Raw genomic sequence first — 19,046 nt, 5'->3', positions numbered from 1 at the left:
TGTGGTAATCAGTAGGGGCCATGTTTTTGGTGAATGGTATGATGATACATTTTTTTGCGTTTAGCTTGAGCCCATGACTTTGGCACCAGTCATTAGTTGCTGTAAGACCCTCTTGCAGTATGTTAACATCATTTGGGGAGTCAATGACAGCACCCAAATTACAGTCATCTGCAAACTTGGTCAGACACAGGCCTTTTGTCTTTAACTGGACCTCTGAGAAGTAGATGCCAAACAGTAGGGGTCCCATGACAGATCCCTGGGGAACTCCACTAGTGACAGGTCTGTGATTGGAGGTGGAGGCACCTATTTTGACCTTGAGGGTCCTGTCAGTGAGCCAGTTGGCCACCCACCTGATGAGATAGGGATTTACACCAACTTGTGTTAGCTTCTCGATGATGCCCTAGTGGGGGATTATGTCAAAGGCCTTGACCAAGTCAAGGTAAGCTGTATGTACTGACTTTCCCTCATCCAGTGCCTCGGTGACAGTCTCAAAGAAGTCAACCAGGTTCAACAGGCAAGATATGCTCTTGATGAATCCAAACTGGGTGGGGTCAGGTGCTTGGAGATTGCTTATGTCCTTGTTTATAAGATCTATAATAATATGCTCCATGACTTTACAGACCAGACTTGTCAAGCTAACAGGGTGATAGTTTCCAGGGTCAGTAGTGGCACCACCTTTGTGCAAGGGGATGACAATGGCACTTATCCACTCTGCTGAAATGAAGCCTGTACTTAGGCTGTGGTTGAACAGGTTGCTCAATGGTGAATCCAGTTCTTGCTGGAGATGGTGTAGAATACAGCCTGGGATACTATCAGGTCCCATGAAAGCTGTGTTGTTTGCCTTGGATAGCACCTTTAACACGTGATCTATGGAGATATGAGGTATGGGACAAGTATTGGGGATGTCAAAATGGCCTTTGGGGGGACAGGGGGGTGACGTTTACACTGAACCTATCTGCTAGCAGGTTGGCTACGCCACCAGGATCAGTGTAAGTGATACTGTTAAGTACTAATTTGGAACTAACTTGGGCCTTGCCATGGAGGTTTCTGACATAGCTGAAAAATGCTTTGTGGTTTCCCTTTGTTTTGGAGGCTAGTTTTGATTCATAATTGGCTTTGGAGGTTTTCACTAGTGATCTAATTTGCTTGGTGAGGCTAATGAGAGAGTTTTTCCAATTTGGAATTTGTTCCTTTTTACCCTTGGACAACAGTTTCTTCCTTTTGTTGTAAAGCCTGTTGATAGAGGATGTCCACCAAACAGGTTTGTTTTTCCTTGAGGAGAAGGTTTTATTTCTGTTGAGTATGGCTGAGCCCATGCAGTTGTACAGGTGCCTGTATACTGCATTGGCACACTATTCAACATATTTGTCTGCATCCTCTGAATGGGGTGGTGGTGTGAAGCTGCTGATACCCTCCTTTTCAAGGTTGTAGTCAGCTTTTGAGAAGTTTTTTAGCTTGATTATGGTTGAGGGGTTGGTTGGGAATAGAAACTTCTGAGACAGTCCAATGATCTGATCTCACCAGGGAGGAACATATTTTGGGACTATATATATTCACAAGCCAGGAAAGATTCTGACCCAGTCATTTTATATAGTACCTGAATAATTAAATAGTACATTTTATTTATTATTTTTATTTATTGACATTTGTTAACCGGGTTAGTCCAACTGGGATTTTGTCACATTTTCAGTGAGACCCGAGGAGAAAATTTCCAGAAAATACAATATATGATTACAGTACAAGAAAACAAGTATTACAAACAATAATAACAAATAACAGAAATAAACAACTACATGTGAAGATTATAACTGAAAGAAAAAATAAATATTTTTTTTTTTTCTCTTTCTTTCTTCTCAGAACAAAATTCTTTGTTACTGTACAATGAGGGAGAGACAAGAGTGTCAGTAGGATCAACTGAGAGTGATGTGAGTGTGGGGGGAGGGGAGAGCTAAGTAGGGTCATAGCAGGGACAGGTTCTGGAGTTGAATAAATGTGTCTTCAGTTCTTTTTTAAATAGTGGAGTGTGAGAGATAGAGCGTATGTCTAGGGGAAGTTTATTCCAAGCTTGAGCCACAGAGTGTTTGTAGAGTTGCTTACCTACAGACCTATTAGGGTGGTAGATATCGAGCAATTGCTGATTTGAGGTGTGGAGAGATCGAGAAGGGGTATAGATAGAGACTAGGAGAGATAAAGATGGACAGCAAGAGATTTTAAAGACCATAGAGTGCAACATGTGGAATTGGTAGAGATGTAGTAGTTGTGGGAGCTCCAGCCATTGTAGAGACTTTAAGGCAATACAGTGGTGCGTGTTGTTTGGGGAGTTAGTGATGAATCCGGCTATTTTGTGGTAGGTTTGTTGAAGCTTGTTCAGGGTAATTGTTTGAATATTTGTGAGAACTGGGATGGCATAGAGGAGAGAGGGGAGGAGAAGTGCTTGCCCAAGGGTGAGTCTTGCCTCAGGAGTGAGGTATTTTCTGTCCCGATGTAGGAGACCTAGTTTCTGATGGGTTTTCTTTATGCATTGCTGTATGTGTTGATTGAATTTTAGTTCATCATCAATGATGACCCCTAAGAGTTTATTGTGGGTGTCAGGTTGGATTTCTGTATTGTTACAAGACTTAATGACAAAGGATGATCTATGATGAGCAAGAGAACGGGGCAGGAAGAGCAAGAGTTTGTTTTTTTTTGAGATTGAGGATTAGTAAGTTTTTTGAAAGCCATTGTTCGGTGGAAAGTAGAGCTTTTTGGGTTAGAGTGTGTAGGTCAGAGATGTTGTCGGCTGTAGAAATAATAGTGGAACCACCAGCGTATTGTATGCATCTTGAAGGTCTATAGAGTACATCCAATCATTTTCTTCTAGAAAGGGAAGAATTGACTGAACTGTGACCATTCAGAATCTGTACTGTTGAACAAATTTGTTTAGAATGGTGATATCCAGAATCAGTTTCCAGTCTCCTGTCTTTTTTGGCACTAAAAAGAATCTTGAGTAAAATCTGGATCCTCTTTGGTCTGGTGAGACTTCTTGGATGACTTTTTTGTCTAGCAGCTTTTGAACCTCTAAGGCTACTTGGTCCCACTGACTGTGTGGAACATCAGGAAGCCTTAATTGAGTTATTGGGTAAAGGGAGAAGGGGATAAGGTAACCTCTGGAAATTATTATCAGCACTCAGGCATCTGTGGTTATATGTCGCCAAGCCTATGAGTGCAAAAAAAATCTTCCCTCAACTGCTTCCAGAGGTAAGCAATCAGGCCTACTTTCAGGAGCACTGATAGGGTTAGCCAGAGAAGGACTCCCTGGATCCCTGGTTCTGTGGCCACCTCTGCCTCTAGGATGGCATCTTCCATTTGAACTCCCGTCTTTGCCCCGAGGGGAGTCTGTACCACGAGTGTCCTGGAAAGGCTTCTGGGGATTCTTAAATCACACCTTCCTGCTCCTCTGATTGCTTAAATAGGCTAATTGAGGAGCAGAAAAACATATGCCAACAGCAGACAGAGACTTTCTGTCTTTTTCACACCTGAAAAGAATTTCCTTAACTTTCGGGATGAACAAAGATGATCTGTCAAAGGGAGCATTGAAAAAGGAAGATTTGAAAGGTTCCGCAAACTCACACAGGTGCATCCAAGTGTGTCGTTGAATAACAACTCCTGAACCATCTGACCTGGTGACCTCTTCAGCTGCATGTGTAATGAGCCTCATGGACAAATTAGATATAATCTCCAGAGTAGCTAGCTGGGAGGCCACTTTTTTCTGGGCCCCCTCAGCTACATTTCCTGCCAGGGTGTCTAATAGCTCCTTGATCAGATCCCTTTGGAGACTAGTAAAATGTGCCATAAAGTTCAAGGATCTGATAGTAAAGGTTGATGATGCATAGACTCATTTCCTGAATCTGTCCATCATCCTTGACTCTTGGTTAGGGGGATGAACAGTGGAACTTTCCTCAGCTAATTACTTTTCAGCGACAGTCACCACCACCATGGCATCTACTGCTAAGCCTTTCACCCAGTGTTGGTGATCCTGAGGTGCTAAGAGTATTCTATCCAGTCTCTGGGGAATCGGTTCTGTCAAATCAGGAGCCTTCCAAGCCTGTTGGGCGATCAGCTTAATAAGATCGTCAGTGGGAGGAGTCACCCAGGAAGTAGATGGGTAAGCTTCAAAGGCCTGCAAGTACACAGACCCCTCAGAGGAAGGGTCTTTGGACTTCCAGTTACCCCTCTGTTTGAGGATTTCCAGGATGTCTCTAAATGAGACATCTTCAGGGGGTGACTGGGAGGAACCCTTCTCCTCATCAAAATCTGTGTCCTCAATGGCAGACTCTTCAGGGGATTAGAGGATTTTCCTATTACACAGTCTTTTCTGAGGGAGCTTGTCAGTGGGAATATCTGAGGAGGACTTGGAAGAAGGATGGTCTTTGGATGGTAATTCTTGCAGCCTTGGAGCTCACTGTCTGGGAACTAAGGTTGGTGTAAGCTCTTGAATGACAGGGGTCAGAGGGTGACACTCTGGTAACACATGAGCCACCTGAGAAGTAGCAGTGGCCAAGGCTCTCTCCATGGGTTGGAAAGCAGGCCCCCCTGAGGAGGGATGGTTTCCTGGAACCTAGACCGGCAAAATCGGAACTGCAGCCACACCCCACCCCGAGAGACCCATCTCCAGAACCAGAGGTCAGGAAAGACCTGCAGCTGGTGCAGGCCAAAATGTTACAAAGTGTCAACTCCAAATAAAAAATAGGAGATGACTCAAACCCCCCAGTCCCAATAGCAGAGGACTGATCCCAGGGACCCATCAGTTCTGATGGCACTGAGGGAGTCAGAGCCATGCCCGGAACTGAAGACAAAGATGTTGTCAGCACCAAAACCATTGGAGCCTGTGCATTTGGAGTCAACAGCTCTAAACCTATGAGGAGGTCAGAGGAGGAATATATGTAGGGGGTAGTGGGAGAAAACTCCCCTGCACCAGGAGGAAGAGGGGGCTGAGAAGATGGAGGAACTGTCAGAAACTGGTCCAACCTCAGTATGTCAATTTTGGAGAGACTCCTGGTGGAGTGAACAGACAATCCTGAGGGAGAATCAGGTCTTTCTAAGAAGGAGTTTGGAAGTTAACCAGAAAGGGGTCGACCATGAGGGAGTATCTTGTCTTGGGTGTATGGTTGCTTCAGTCTTCAGCACCGGGGGATAAGCTATGGACTGCAGAGCCAAAGGAGATGTCGGCACTGACATGTTAGCTGATAAAGTTGGTGACAATATAGAGTACATAGTTGGTACTGGTGTCATAGTCGATGATGTCGAAATAGGTGTTGATGGCACCAAAATAGCAGTTGGTGCCAAAGAGTCAGTACATTCTGATTCACAGATTTCTGGAACCTTATATTTCAGTTATGTAGAAGATCCATCTGAACAGCTTTTATGCTTTTTTGGTGTCAGTGCTAATGGAGATGGCACAGAGTGACAAAATTTTGAACCAGAGGGCAGAGGAGACTTGTCAGCCTTGGACAAGGCTTCATCAAAGGCTGCTTTAAAGAGCCCTTTAAGAATAAGATTATTCTTACATTCTGCCAAGGTTCTGTTACTAAAGCCCTGGCAGATAGAACAGCTAAGGTCAAGATGTGGTGCACCTAAGCAATAAATGCATTTCCCATGCCCATCAGAGTTCGGCATTTTCCTACCGCACTCTTGGCACTGTTTAAAGCCTGTGGTAGATTTCAACTTATCTGCCATGTTTAACAAGAAAAGGGTGGGAAGAGAAGAAAAGACAGACCCACTCACACAGAAAGAAGAATCCTATCAGTGACGGTAGAAAAGATTACCTATTGGTAAGTTAGAGGAGGGAAAGAAAAAACTACCACCTATGGTAGACAAGAAATACCAAGTGGTATAAGGGACACACAAAAAGGGTAGACACTTGACAACAAACTACTAGCATCACTAGAAGCAAGATATTAAAGGAGGAAAACTTTAAATATAGGAAATTACAGTTCTGTTTCAAAAAGAATATACTTAGCTGCAAGAGAGAGTCATTTGACAAATCTTTCTACAAGCGCGGCAAACACAATCTGAGGTAATGGAGAGAGGGGTAGTATTGGTAGACCTTTAGCTTGAGAGTTTTTTTTTTTTTTTTGGCTGGTGCAAGCTATATAATGGCCGGATTGGTTCTGAGGATCAGAACTGAAACCCATCAGTCAAGAATGGATGAAGATTGACAACATCAGATCGAATGTTTCAAAACGTATGCAGAATAAATAAGGCTATATCTAATCACACAGTGATGATATATGTTATGGACAGAAAACTTCTAAAAGAAGTCATAAATATGTGAATCTGCCTAAATGAAAAAGTCAATCCCGGGGATTCATGAAGCTCGGTGCAAGGACAGTTTTAGCTTTGCGCCGATCGTCCTCATTACAGATGGTGCATCAGCGCCATATGAATATTTATGAGGGCATGTTGCCGCACCCTCTACGTGCACAGGAAACATGTGCAAGTGCAGGGGGCATATACAAGTGCTCTATGGAGGCATAAACATGCCCCGACAGTTGCACAACCTACTATGCTCACTATTAGAGCCCGCCTCTAATAGTAAGCTAGTAATTCAGTGTCCGTGGATACCGAAATGTATGCTAAGCATACAAGAGTGTCAACAAACAGTGAAATAAAATCGAAGTAGTAAACACACAAGCACGTAGTGGAATGTTGAGCCCCATCCCTAGAACTTTCACAATTAGATTCCCCGTGTCCCTATTTTACATTTGTATTGCTGCAATATCGAAAGTGTAAGCAAAGCACAGTGTGTTTGTGCGTCACTGCCCTCCTCTGAGCGTAGCTTACACATCAAAATCATTCAAATAGAGCAAAACATGCAAAATCAATGTACACATCAATAGTGTAGTGGTTAGAACATCCGCCTAATAAACAGGCATTCACGGTTCGAGTCCATCTATAGCACATATCATTTTCCATGTGGAATGAATGTTTGTTTTGCTGCAAAACCAACATAATAACATGTAAATGTGAACTTGAGTATCACATGAGATGTTTAACTAATATTCATTCAATCAAAGTGGTACTGTCATAATGAATAAGGGACTAGTAAGCAGGTGTAAGCACAAATAAGCAGCAGTACACATATATAAGTACCAGTAAGCAAGTCTGAGTGCGCTTGTGTGGGTGTAAGCAGTGTCCAGCATAGGAAATAGTATATAAGTATGTAGAGATATATTATATATATTGTAAAAGGAAAAAACTTCAAAGACCACTGCACGTTAGGTTCAAGCAAGGCATCCTTTATTACTTGCAGCAAGGATACAAAGCATGTAGGCACAAGATTTGTCTAGCTCTTTGGTGATCAGTATGTTATTCTTATACAGTTCTCTCCATGTCACACAGAAAATGTTACTATTCTATTGCTGACGTAGTTAGACACAGCTTTCTGTATTGTTCTACAGAAAATGTTACTAGACTTATTGCTGACTAGGTTAGATTATTTGCTAGCTTGTAAAACATTTTGAGAAAAACAACCTGGCCTTGGGCTTATTTTAGCCCACCTTAACTTTTCAGTTCTTCAATTGTGCAGTTCTAATACATGTGTTACATTTTGTCTAGATTCAAGGTACATTTCTAGCTTTGGTACAAGTAATGCTGACTATGGTTTATACTTTCAAGCATCTATTGTTTTCTTTATCAAAGCTTCTAGCAGCTGCATACTTTCTCATGGCATAAGCAGAAATTAATATCTCTTTGTTAAGTTTCATGACATTAGCAGAAATGAAATGTCTCTTGTTATTTTCATGACATTAGCAGAAATTAAATGTCTCTTGTTAAGTTTGTAATAGCTGTGCAGATTCATGCAGTGTGAACAGAATAAATGTATTAACCCTTTTAAACCTTGAATGCACTAAGCATGTATATTACTATTATATATTTTTCTAACATTTACCCCCTTTTAATACTTTTATTCTACTTTCAAAATAAGCATAAACAGTTTTTTTCTTCCCCTAACCTCTTCCTATTCAGGATTTTCAGTTAAGAGAGTCATTCAGTTTAAACTCACGAAAGCATTTTCAGTTTTTTAGCAATTCTTCAAGTTCAGCACCTTGGTATAAGGTTTCTGAAACTGAAATGTCTATAAAGTCTTTAATCAGTCTTTTTATGCAGGGGATGCAGCAGCACACACACATACCACCAGTAGGATTATTCCTACACAGAAGGCAATCAGAATGTTCATCAGGATACTGCCCCACCCCCCCAAACAGTTTCTGGAAAAAGTCCGTCAATGGATTTGGTCCTGGTTTGGTCATGGCTGACACCTGCTGAATTACTTCAAGATGGTTGTCTATCTCGTGTTTGTGGTCAGGAATATATGAACAGCACTCCTCCTGGATTAAAGTGCATGTACCTCCTCTTGCTGCTAGGGTGAAGTCAAGAGCCATGCGATTTTGAAGCACCACTGTTCTCATGGCAGTCAGTTCATCAGTCACCAGTTCTATGGCAGAAAAGGTTGCATTGCTCATTATTTCGAGAAGCTTAGACAATTTTCTCAGTTCCCAGATTGATTTCGTTGCTCCATATGCTGGCAGTACACCTGCACACGATATAACAGTATCACTTAAGTCCATGTGTGACAGTCCATTTTTCCCTAAGCCCACAGCATGATGGTTTTTCCAGCACGCGTTGATTTGCTCCACTGGATTGACAGGCTTCTTGATTTCTCGAACATTCCGAATTTTCCCTTGAGGTAAAACTGCTGTGTCGTATGGCCAGAACCAGGTACCCCGAAAAACAACTGCTGGACCAATTCTCAGGTAACCATTTATATGCTTTTCTGCTGCATACAAAGTAACAATCTTCTACTTTAGTAGTAACTTTACTATGCCCTGGCTCTGCATGAAACATTTTTGTTGTCTATAGAGGTCAGCATTATGTTTTACTTCACCAATTGTCCTATGCATCAGTTCAACAAATGAATCATAGCTCGTGTTGCAATAGGATCTGATGTTATCAGGTTTAGTGTAGCATCTATAGGGAACAGTCACATTGCAATTGCTCCAACCCACCTGAACTGTATCATTCTTGTAAAAACACACAGTTCCCTTCTGTCGAACAGACAAGTGCAATGCTACTTTATCTTGTGATGTGACATCTGATGTATCATAAATTAAGTTTTCCCAGGTCTTGTTGGCTCCTAGGGGAACTGAAGTTAACAGTAACCCCCCCAATATGCTGTTGGCAAAGCTGTGCAAATCCAGCAATTTGAAACATTGAAAGTCTCAACATACACATATTTGATTGCCTGGTAAGTGTTAAAGTTTGGGTGCCACTCTGCGTGCCACTCTGCATGCTTGTTCAGTTCAATTTGTGTGGCTGGGAAAAGGAATGACCACAACAAAAAGATTATTGTCACTAGTACAGTCAACAGGATGATTATGCGATACTTTTGAGGAAACGGTTGTTCTGCATTTCTGTTTTCTCTGACTCTTTCAAGTAAGTGTATTTGGATCTTACTGGATTCCGTCATCTTTATTTTGGACACATGCTCTTACTCTCTGCCCTAATAGGACCTTCAGCACCGATGGTTTCTTCACTGGGGTTGAGACGGATCAGTCCTATTGATCTGACCCCCCTTTGTAGCCAGACTTTGTGCTGAGGGCCCCGATGGAGAGGTAAGATTTTTGTCCAACTCAAAGTTCTTAACCAGCTTGCAGTGCATCAGGTGTATCCACTAAGCTTGTTGTGCTATCTTGACTGTAGTGGGTGTCAAAAGAAGCACCTGGTAGGGACCTTCCCACCTTGGCGATGACCAATTCTTCCGCTTGATGTTTTTGATCCACACCCAATCTCCTGGCGTCACTGCCACTTCTGATGTCTCGGTTTGTTTTCTATCTGAAACAGAATTTGACTGCAACAGATGTTTAGAACTCAACAACTTTTTCATATATTCAGCTAGTGTGAAATCAGCTTCCTGGTCTGATGACATGAAAAGTTTCCACTGAGGTGTATAATAAGCCCTTCCAAATAATTTTTCAAAAGGAGTCAATCCTTTTGCTGTAGGGATAGTTTTCATGTTCAACAGTGCCAGGGTAAACAGTATAACCAATTTTTTCCTGTCTCAGCTATTAATTTTCTCAATTTGTTTTTTAGTATGCCATTATGCCTTTCAACTAGCCTTGCAGACTGCAGATGGTATGCACAATGATTTTTTAAAGAAATACCAAAATGCTTACTCAACTGCTGTATGGTTTGATTTACAAAGTGTGTACCATTGTCACTGTAGATTCTTTCTGGAATACCAAACCTAGGAATGATTTCCTTGACAAGTACTTTTGCCACCATAGCTGCATCTGGATTTTTGGTTGGACAGGCTTCCACCCATCTGGAAAACATATCTACAATGACAAGACAATACTTCTTATTTTCACATTTGTTCAATACTATGAAATCCATACAAGTAGTGTGAAATGGATATGGTGGTGTAGGGAAACTCCCTTGCTTGGGCTTTATAGCCCCCTGTGCATGATGTTTGTTACAAATCTGACACATCAAACAAAATTTTTTAGCGTAGTTTGTAAATCTATACGTTGTGAACACCTGGTTCACCAGTTGTACCATCCCCCCTGTTGAGACATGGCACTACCCATGGCTCAACAAAGCTACATATCGAAACAAATTAGAGGGTAGTATCGGTTTTCCCTCTCTAGAGATGTACAGCCCCTTTTCGAGGATTGCTCCTCGTTTTATCCATCACTGTTTTTCAGCTTGCGTAGTGAGTGTCTGCATTGTTTTTAACATATCTAGATCTAAAGTCTCAGAGGGTTGTAATTCCTCATTTAAAAGAAGTACTTCCATGGCTGCTTGTTTTGCAGCTGTATCAGCTCTTGCATTACCTTTTGAAATCCTATCTTGTTGCTTGGTATGAGCTGTGCATTTACAAATGGCTACTTTCTGAGGTAACTGAATAGATTCTAAAAGATCTAAAATAAACTGTGCATGATTTATAGGTTTGCCAGTAGATGTTATCATTCCCCAGTTTTTCCACTGTTGCACAAAACATGTACAGTAGAAAAAGCGTACTGGCTATCAGTAAAAATGTTTACACATTTACCCTTTGCTAAGGTACATGCCCGTGTCAGGGCAATCAATTCTGCTGCCTGTGCAGATAAGTTGTGTGGTAAAGGTTTTGCTTCTGTAATCCCAGTATCAGAGACTACTGCATATCCTACTAGGTTCTGTCCTGCAGGACCCCTTCTGCACGAGCCATCCACGTAGTATGTCACCTCGGCATCATCCAAGGGGGCATCCGTAAGATCTTTTCTAGGTAGTGTCTTTTGCTCAATTACCTGCAGGCAGCAGTGCAGTGTGCCATCTGCAGGGATCTGGAGCAGAGTAGAAGGGTTTAAAGTCATGCAGTGCTCAATTGTCATATGAGGTTGGCTCAACAATATAGTCATACAGGAAAGATGCCTAGCAGGGGAAAGATATGCCACCTTTTCTTGTAGTACAATAATTGCGACTGCATGAGGTACTCTCAAAGTGAGAGGGTGGAACAAGACTACTGAGGCTGAAGCCTGTACTGCCATTACAGCTGCAACTACTGCTTGTAACCCTGCTTACAATCTACAGTTTGGAAAAAATGTTTATGATAGTTTGGCAATCCCAGAACTAATGAGGACGCTATTAACTGTTTTAGTTTACAGAAGGCAGATTCTGCCTCTGGTGTCCATTGTAACAAATCCTGCACTGCCATAGGCTTCTTATATATAAGGCCAGTCAGAGGTGCAGATTCCAAGGCATAGTTTGGAATCCAGCTCCGGCAAAAATTAGTTGTACCCAGGAAGGACATCATTTCCTTCTTGGTATTGGGTTTTGGTGCTTGCAAAACTGCTATTTTTCTGTCGTCATCTAATGTTCTACCTTCCTTGGATATTACATATCCTAGGTATTTGACCTGTTTTTTCCAAAGCTGCAGTTTATTTTTATTTACCTTGTGTCCTTCAGCGGCTAAAAATCGTAGAAGTGCTATGGTATCTTCTCTACAATCCTGCTGGGTGGGGGCCACCAGCAAGATGTCATCAACATAAAGTAAAATCTGACTGCCACTTGGTGGGGTGAATCCCGCCAAGTTGCTTGCCATTTCTTGTGAAAATATCATTGGACTTTCACAATATCCCTGTGGTAGTCGTGTATATGTATACCTTTTCCCCTGAAATGTGAATGCAAACCAATACTAGCTATCAGGGTATATCGGTATCGAAAAGAACGCATTGCTGATGTCTACCACAGAAAAATACTTTTGTTGAGGTTTCAAATCATTCAACAGGGTGTGTGGGTCTGGCACCATGGGTGCCCTTGGTATTACCACATCATTTACGGCTTGTAAATCTTGGACCATACGCCATTCTCCATTGGCCTTTTTAACTGGAAATAAGGGTGTGTTACATGGTGAATTGGGAGATTCTACTAGTATCCCTCCTTTAAGTAAGTCTGCTATAATAGGCTTTATCCCTGCCTCTGCATCTTTGCTTAAGGGATACTGTCTTTTTTGTGGTCTGAATGCTGACTTTGGCGTGAAAGTAACTGGTCCCGCTGTACGAATGAGTCCTACATCTGATTTTCCTGTTGACCAGAGAGTCTCTGATATATTTCGTAAGGCATTTTCTTCCTCCTTTAATAGGAGTGTCAATCAGCTGTCCTCGCTAGACTGTAAGTGCACAGCTGGGTTGGTCTGAGTTATCCAATTCAACTTTTGTACTTGTATTCCCTGTTCTGACAGTTCTAATTCTGTCTGTTTTTCCCATCTTGTGACTTTTTCTCCTAGGTCTGCCCATTCTATACTTCTGTTTTTGGTTAAGCTAACATGCGGTAATCAATTAGATTTATAAAGTGCAAAGAACTCCTAGGGCAATGAACAGCTGGCTACACTGTTCCCTTCTGTGTCCCAGTACAGGTTATGCAATATCAATCTGTTTGCATGATTCCTAAATAATTCTTGCTCATATTCCTTGTCAGGTCCTGGTGTGTTACAATAATACAGGGTACAGTGCAACAGGTGTTGCTTATCAATGTCAAGGGAGGGGAACCTACTGATAGCTAGGTTCATTAACTCTTTGGTCACAGTCCCTGGACCAGTTGTAACCAAGTCCTGGCTGTACCAATAAAACATTTCACCCTTCGATTGCACTACAAAGGTATTAGTTTGTTGCTGTGCTTCCATACCCTGCATGGTTGGGACTGCTGCTATACCAAATAGCTGCATGAGGTCTCTACCTAAGAGGTTTACTGGGCATTTTGCAGAAACTACAATTTTGCTTCTCTGTGTCAATCCTGAAACTGGATCAGTTATTGCAATGTTACAGGAGAGAGGCTCCCAATACAGCTGTCCATTAGCTGCTTTGACCAGTATGTAATCAGGTAACTCTGTGTTTTCTGGCAGTTTGGAGGGATGTATCAGGGTTCGTGATGCCCCTGAGTCACACAAGAATTTGACTTCCCTCCCTTCTACCAAGAGTGTAACTTCTGGTTTCGTGTCTGCTAAATAGAGCTCCAATCTCAATAAAGCAAGGTCTAATATTTCATTTTCTTCATTGTCACTAACTTCCTGCACTTCCTCTACTCCCTCTATCACATTCGCATTTGTAATTTCTTCGCTAGCCCCTTCTAGTGATTCCTGACTACCATATAGTCAGTCTTCACCCTCCTTGTCTTCCGTTGTTACCTTCTTGTTTTTCTTGCTGTTCCTTGCCAAATGTCCCTTTTTACCGCATTTAAAACATTCTCCCCTTTTCTTTCGCTTTTCAAAGTCCTCTGATTGTTGATCAAATTGTTTGTTTCCCTGTGCATTTTTCTTGCCCTTTTTTCCGGACTGTACTACATAAACTTCTGCTCCATCTTCTACAGAAAATACTTGAGCTTTCTTTTTCTTTTTGCTATTAAAATGCCTTTTGGCATGCCTAGCATATTCAAGTAATGATTGTAACCTGCTTGTACGATGGTCTACCATGTGTTTCATAATAAAACTGCTTATAGGTGCACTACTGCCCTTTAAAAATGCATTCTTTAACTGCTGTTCATATGAGGAATCTTGTGTTTGATCTTCAGGAACCTGCATTCCACAGTGGTTATTAAAACATTCTAACAATCTGGCATAGTATCGCTCAATTGTGTCACCTTCTTGTTGGATGCATTGATTAATGCAAGTCCAGTCTGCCCTAGGTTTCCATTTTTCAGAGATGTGGTCTGTAAGACCTTTTACTCTGGTGTCTAATTCTGCGCTGCTACGTGGGAGGGGTCTTTGTGCAGCGTCACGGAGATTCCAGTTCCCACTAATCATGTACCAATCTGGCCCTACAATTTGTCTAACTACTTTTTCTATCTCTTCTCCATTTAAGTTATAACTCAGCCTCATTCCTTGTAAATCTGCTGAGAATTTTCTAAAATTAACCTTTGGATGGAGAATTCCCTCAGTGGCTTTCCGGATATCTTCCGGAGTCCAAGGTCTATACACTAAAATAGTTGGGTCCTGATTGTCTTGACCTGCCTGAGAATTGGGTACTTCTATAAGTGGGCATATTTCTTCTTCTTCACTTATAGATCGTGAATTTTTAACCATTTGCCATAACTCGATGCCTTCTTCTGAATTACCTGCCTTTGTTCGGGACCTGGTCCCAATGGGATCTCTAATTTTAGTCAGTTTTAGTTTCACAATATCTCTATCTTCAGTGACCACAGGATATCGTGGGGGTGGACTAACTTGTTCACTTGCTTCATATTCCGGTAAGGGAGGTGGAGGTGCTGATGCTATTACTAAGTTATTGTCCTCCTTATCTAAAAACATTGCTTTTGAATTTTTGTTCTTTTGTTCCCTACAGTTTACTTCCTCAAGCCACCTGTGTGCCTGAGGAATTCCTAATCGACGTTGCTTTTTTACCCAACCTTTGGAATCGGTTTTGAGATGTTTAATAAGTGAGGATTTTTCTAATTTTCCATCGAATTCGTATTTATTAACCCATTTTGAATAATATCTAATACTGCCGGCGCGCTGGGACTGCATATATTTTGCATCTTCTGTTAATGGTGGATTTTGGGGTCTTTTTGTGCAATTATTACCCATTTTGTTCTACCCTTTGATTGTTACGTAACTTCTCTTAATTTTTTAATGTGGTACCACGGATTTTGTTATAGCCTCTTCAGAATGACTGCCTACTTATTCTGTTTCTCCTGATCTATGACAAGACAGTAATCTTTTTTGTCCCTGACTTGTAAGAAAAATACAATCTGACAAAAACAATACACATTTAGTCCCTGATCTAAAACAGAAAACAGAAAAAAGTAGATTCACCTTACCTGAGCCCATGTGATTGATCACTGATTCGCGGAGACCCGTCGTTCAGTCACAGATCAGAAAGTGGCTGGCCTCTTTTGAACGACAATTCAGTCGGAGGACTTTCCATATAAGAAGAACCGATTTGGTTTCTTGCCCGTACGGTTTCAACCACCTGGCCGTCTGATACGAGGTGAAGAGAGGGTTCCCGTCCGAAGGACCAGTCTGTAAAAGGAAAAAACTTCAAAGACCAATGCACGTTAGGTTCAAGCAAGGCACCCTTTATTACTTGCAGCAAGGAGACAAAGCATGTAGGCACAAGATTTGTCTAGCTCTTTGGTGATCAGTATGTTATTCTTATACAGTTCTCTCCATGTCACACAGAAAATGTTACTATTCTATTGCTGATGTAGCTAGACACAGCTTTCTGTATTGTTCTACAGAAAATGTTACTAGACTTATTGCTGACTAGGTTAGATTATTTGCTAGCTTACAAAACATTTTGAGAAAAACAACCTGGCCTTGGGCTTATTTTAGCCCACCTTAACTTTTCAATTCTTCAATTGTGCAGTTCTAATACGTGTTACATTTTGTCTAGATTCAAGGTACATTTCTAGCTTTGGTACAAGTAATGCTGACTATGGTTTATACTTTAAAGCATCTATTGTTTTCTTTATCAAAGCTTCTAGCAGCTGCATACTTTCTCATGGCATAAGCAGAAATTAATATCTCTTTGTTAAGTTTCATGACATTAGCAGAAATGAAATGTCTCTTGTTAAGTTTCTAATAGCTGTGCAGATTCATGCAGTGTGAACAGAATAAATGTATTAACCCTTTTAAACCTCAAATGCACTAAGCATGCATATTACTATTATATATTTTTCTAACACACATATATATATATATATATATGAAGAATTAACGTCATAACAATAAAGCATACAAAAGGAATGAGAAGGGAATCAACAGCAACTCCAGTATTATATAGTACTGTCAGTGTATGTCATATCAAGCTGGGCAGGAGTGAGCAAAGCACTGCTACTCACACCACAGGCAGGTTATTACCAGTGGGAATAACATTGCTGATCTGCTAAGTCTACTTTACAATCAGAGGGTAGTCCCTGGTGGGACTACCCAAAAACTGATAGGATGATTGGACATCTGACCATTACACAAGCAAGGGCAGGTATGTTCAAGGACTAAATGGTGGGAGAGCCTGATAATACATGGGTTGGGACACCATATGTGTAGGGCCCCTAACGCTCGGGAGAGGGCAATGTGTGGAGGTGTGTCATGGCTGCGATAGCAACTGGACAATGGATGGTATGCATGTATGTTGAACTCGGGTGGGGTGGAGGAACTATGGGTATGAAATTATGGATCCAGGCATGTCAGGGTTGGATGGGCTGGTTCTAATTGGACCGCCTCGTGGAGGACAGCGAGTTCGTTATAAGTATATATACATACACACATGCCTACATCTATATGTAGAAGTACATTCCCTATAACACATTCATTCTATTTGCAGACATAAATAGCATGAATGTGCCCTTACAAACATCGACAGTAGATAGAATAATAGGTTGTGCATAAGAGGGAAGGGAAGAAACTGCTAAAACGCAGAAGTGTGTACAATGTCCGAAGTCAGTGCTGTGCTGAAAAAATCAAATGTGAGGACTATCTCACACATGGAATCATTCCTGTAATCTGCCTACTACGGCAACGCAAATTACTAAACCGGACTATTTGTAAAAGAATTACGCCAAACTCGTACATAATTAGCTCTCATGTGTAACGTGTGCGTTACCACATAGTCATACTTATTAATTTATTGTAGCATCATGTTAACGGGAGTAAGGATGTAATGAAGTATATCATCTAATATTGAAATAAAGACATGCGTGTCCCATGTGGGACAACTCAAAAATTGTGAATAGTGCACTATTGGTCACTCATGTCACCAATGTTTGTGGACTAAAAGTGTGGGATTTCTGAGGATACGTGGAGTGAGTCAACCGATGGGATGGATCTACAGGAGTAGGGAGTGGCCAATGTGTAGTGGTGTGGTCACACTGCAAATCCAACTGGAGAATGGATCATCACAGTGTTAGTGAGGTGTTGGGGTGGGTGTTTGGGGAACTAGGAGTAATGGGTATATGGGTATATATGCAAATGAAGCAGCACAGCAATAGTGTATTGGTTAGAGCATCCGCCTAATGAATAGACATTCCCGTTCTGAATCCCACTACAGCACATACCATTTTCCATTGTTAATCTGTATATGAACATATTTCGACATCTGTCCACTGTATAACCTACAAAATAACAATTAAAAAGTGAACTGGAGCGAAGTGTCAGTGTCATAATGAATAAGGCACTAGTAAGCAGGTTTAAGCATATATAAACTAGTAAGCGTGTGTAAGTGCATTTGCGCGGGGTATGCATTGCTTTACAACACACACACACACATATATATATATTTATATGTATATATATAAATATATATATATATATAAAAATATATATAAATATATATATATATATATATATATATATATATATATATATATATATATATATATTTATATCTATATCTATATATATATATATATATATATATATATATATATATAAAATATATAATATATATATATATATATATATGTGTGTATATATGTGTGTGTGCGTGGGTGTGTGTGTGCGTAGATTTAATACAGATATACAGCTATGATAGGAAACAGCACACAAGAAGGACATATTTTCACAAGCTATGCCAATGGAAGTGAGGGGCCCAAGCAAGAAACATGAAACACGTAGCATGACCTTCCACCCCCCCCCCAGCCGGACACAGGAAACATACACACAAACTCACAAACAATGTAAACAGTTCACTGCTCCCCAAACCACAGGCAGGATACAACCGGGGGGGGGGACCACACAGTGCACCCATGAAATCTAATCTTGGAACACAGACAGGAGAGTCCCTTGCGGGACACCCCAAAATTTGACATATAACCAAAGGAAGGTGATACGCCGACCATTTTGGGTGGGGTGTGTACATACCCGGAGTACAAGGGTGGGAAAGCCTGATGACCCATGGGTTGAGACAATGTATGACATGGGTCCCGTGAAACGGAGAGTGGGCAGCGTGTAGTAGTGTTTTCAGACCCGACCAGGATCTAGAGTAAGGATGGGTACTGTAGAGGAGGTGCAGGGTGGGAAACTATGGGTAGCTAGTTATGGATCTAGGTGTGCAGGTGTTGGCTGATGTGGGCCTATATGGACATCCCCAGGGATGTAAGCAAAAGTGTTCCTTGGGCAGAGACATCACCCAATGAGCAGCCACACCCACTACGAGTCCCACTGCAGCAAAGTGTAATCTACATGGCAAGGAATGGAATAACCAGATGTAGATGTGTATATGTAGAGGTATGTGTGTGTATATCTACCCATAGCAACATAGAGATATACCTCTCCCTCTCTGTAGTACAAATGTATACATACAGAGACAGAATACATATACTTACCCACATATAGATATATACATATGCAGACATCCATAGACCCATGTGTTTATAGATATATATAGACAGCAATATATAAATATATACATGTATGCATACATATACAGATATATCTGTATATAGTAATATATATATATATATATATATATATATATATATATATATATATATATATGACTGTAAATATACACATGTATATAGCTAGGATAAGATAC

Source organism: Protopterus annectens, chromosome 1.part2, assembly GCF_019279795.1.
Source record: "Protopterus annectens isolate FY-2018-M chromosome 1.part2, PAN1.0, whole genome shotgun sequence".
Classification (NCBI taxonomy): Eukaryota; Metazoa; Chordata; order Ceratodontiformes; family Protopteridae; genus Protopterus; species Protopterus annectens.
The sequence above is the reverse complement of the archived record's forward strand: the minus strand, read 5'-3'. Positions refer to the sequence as shown.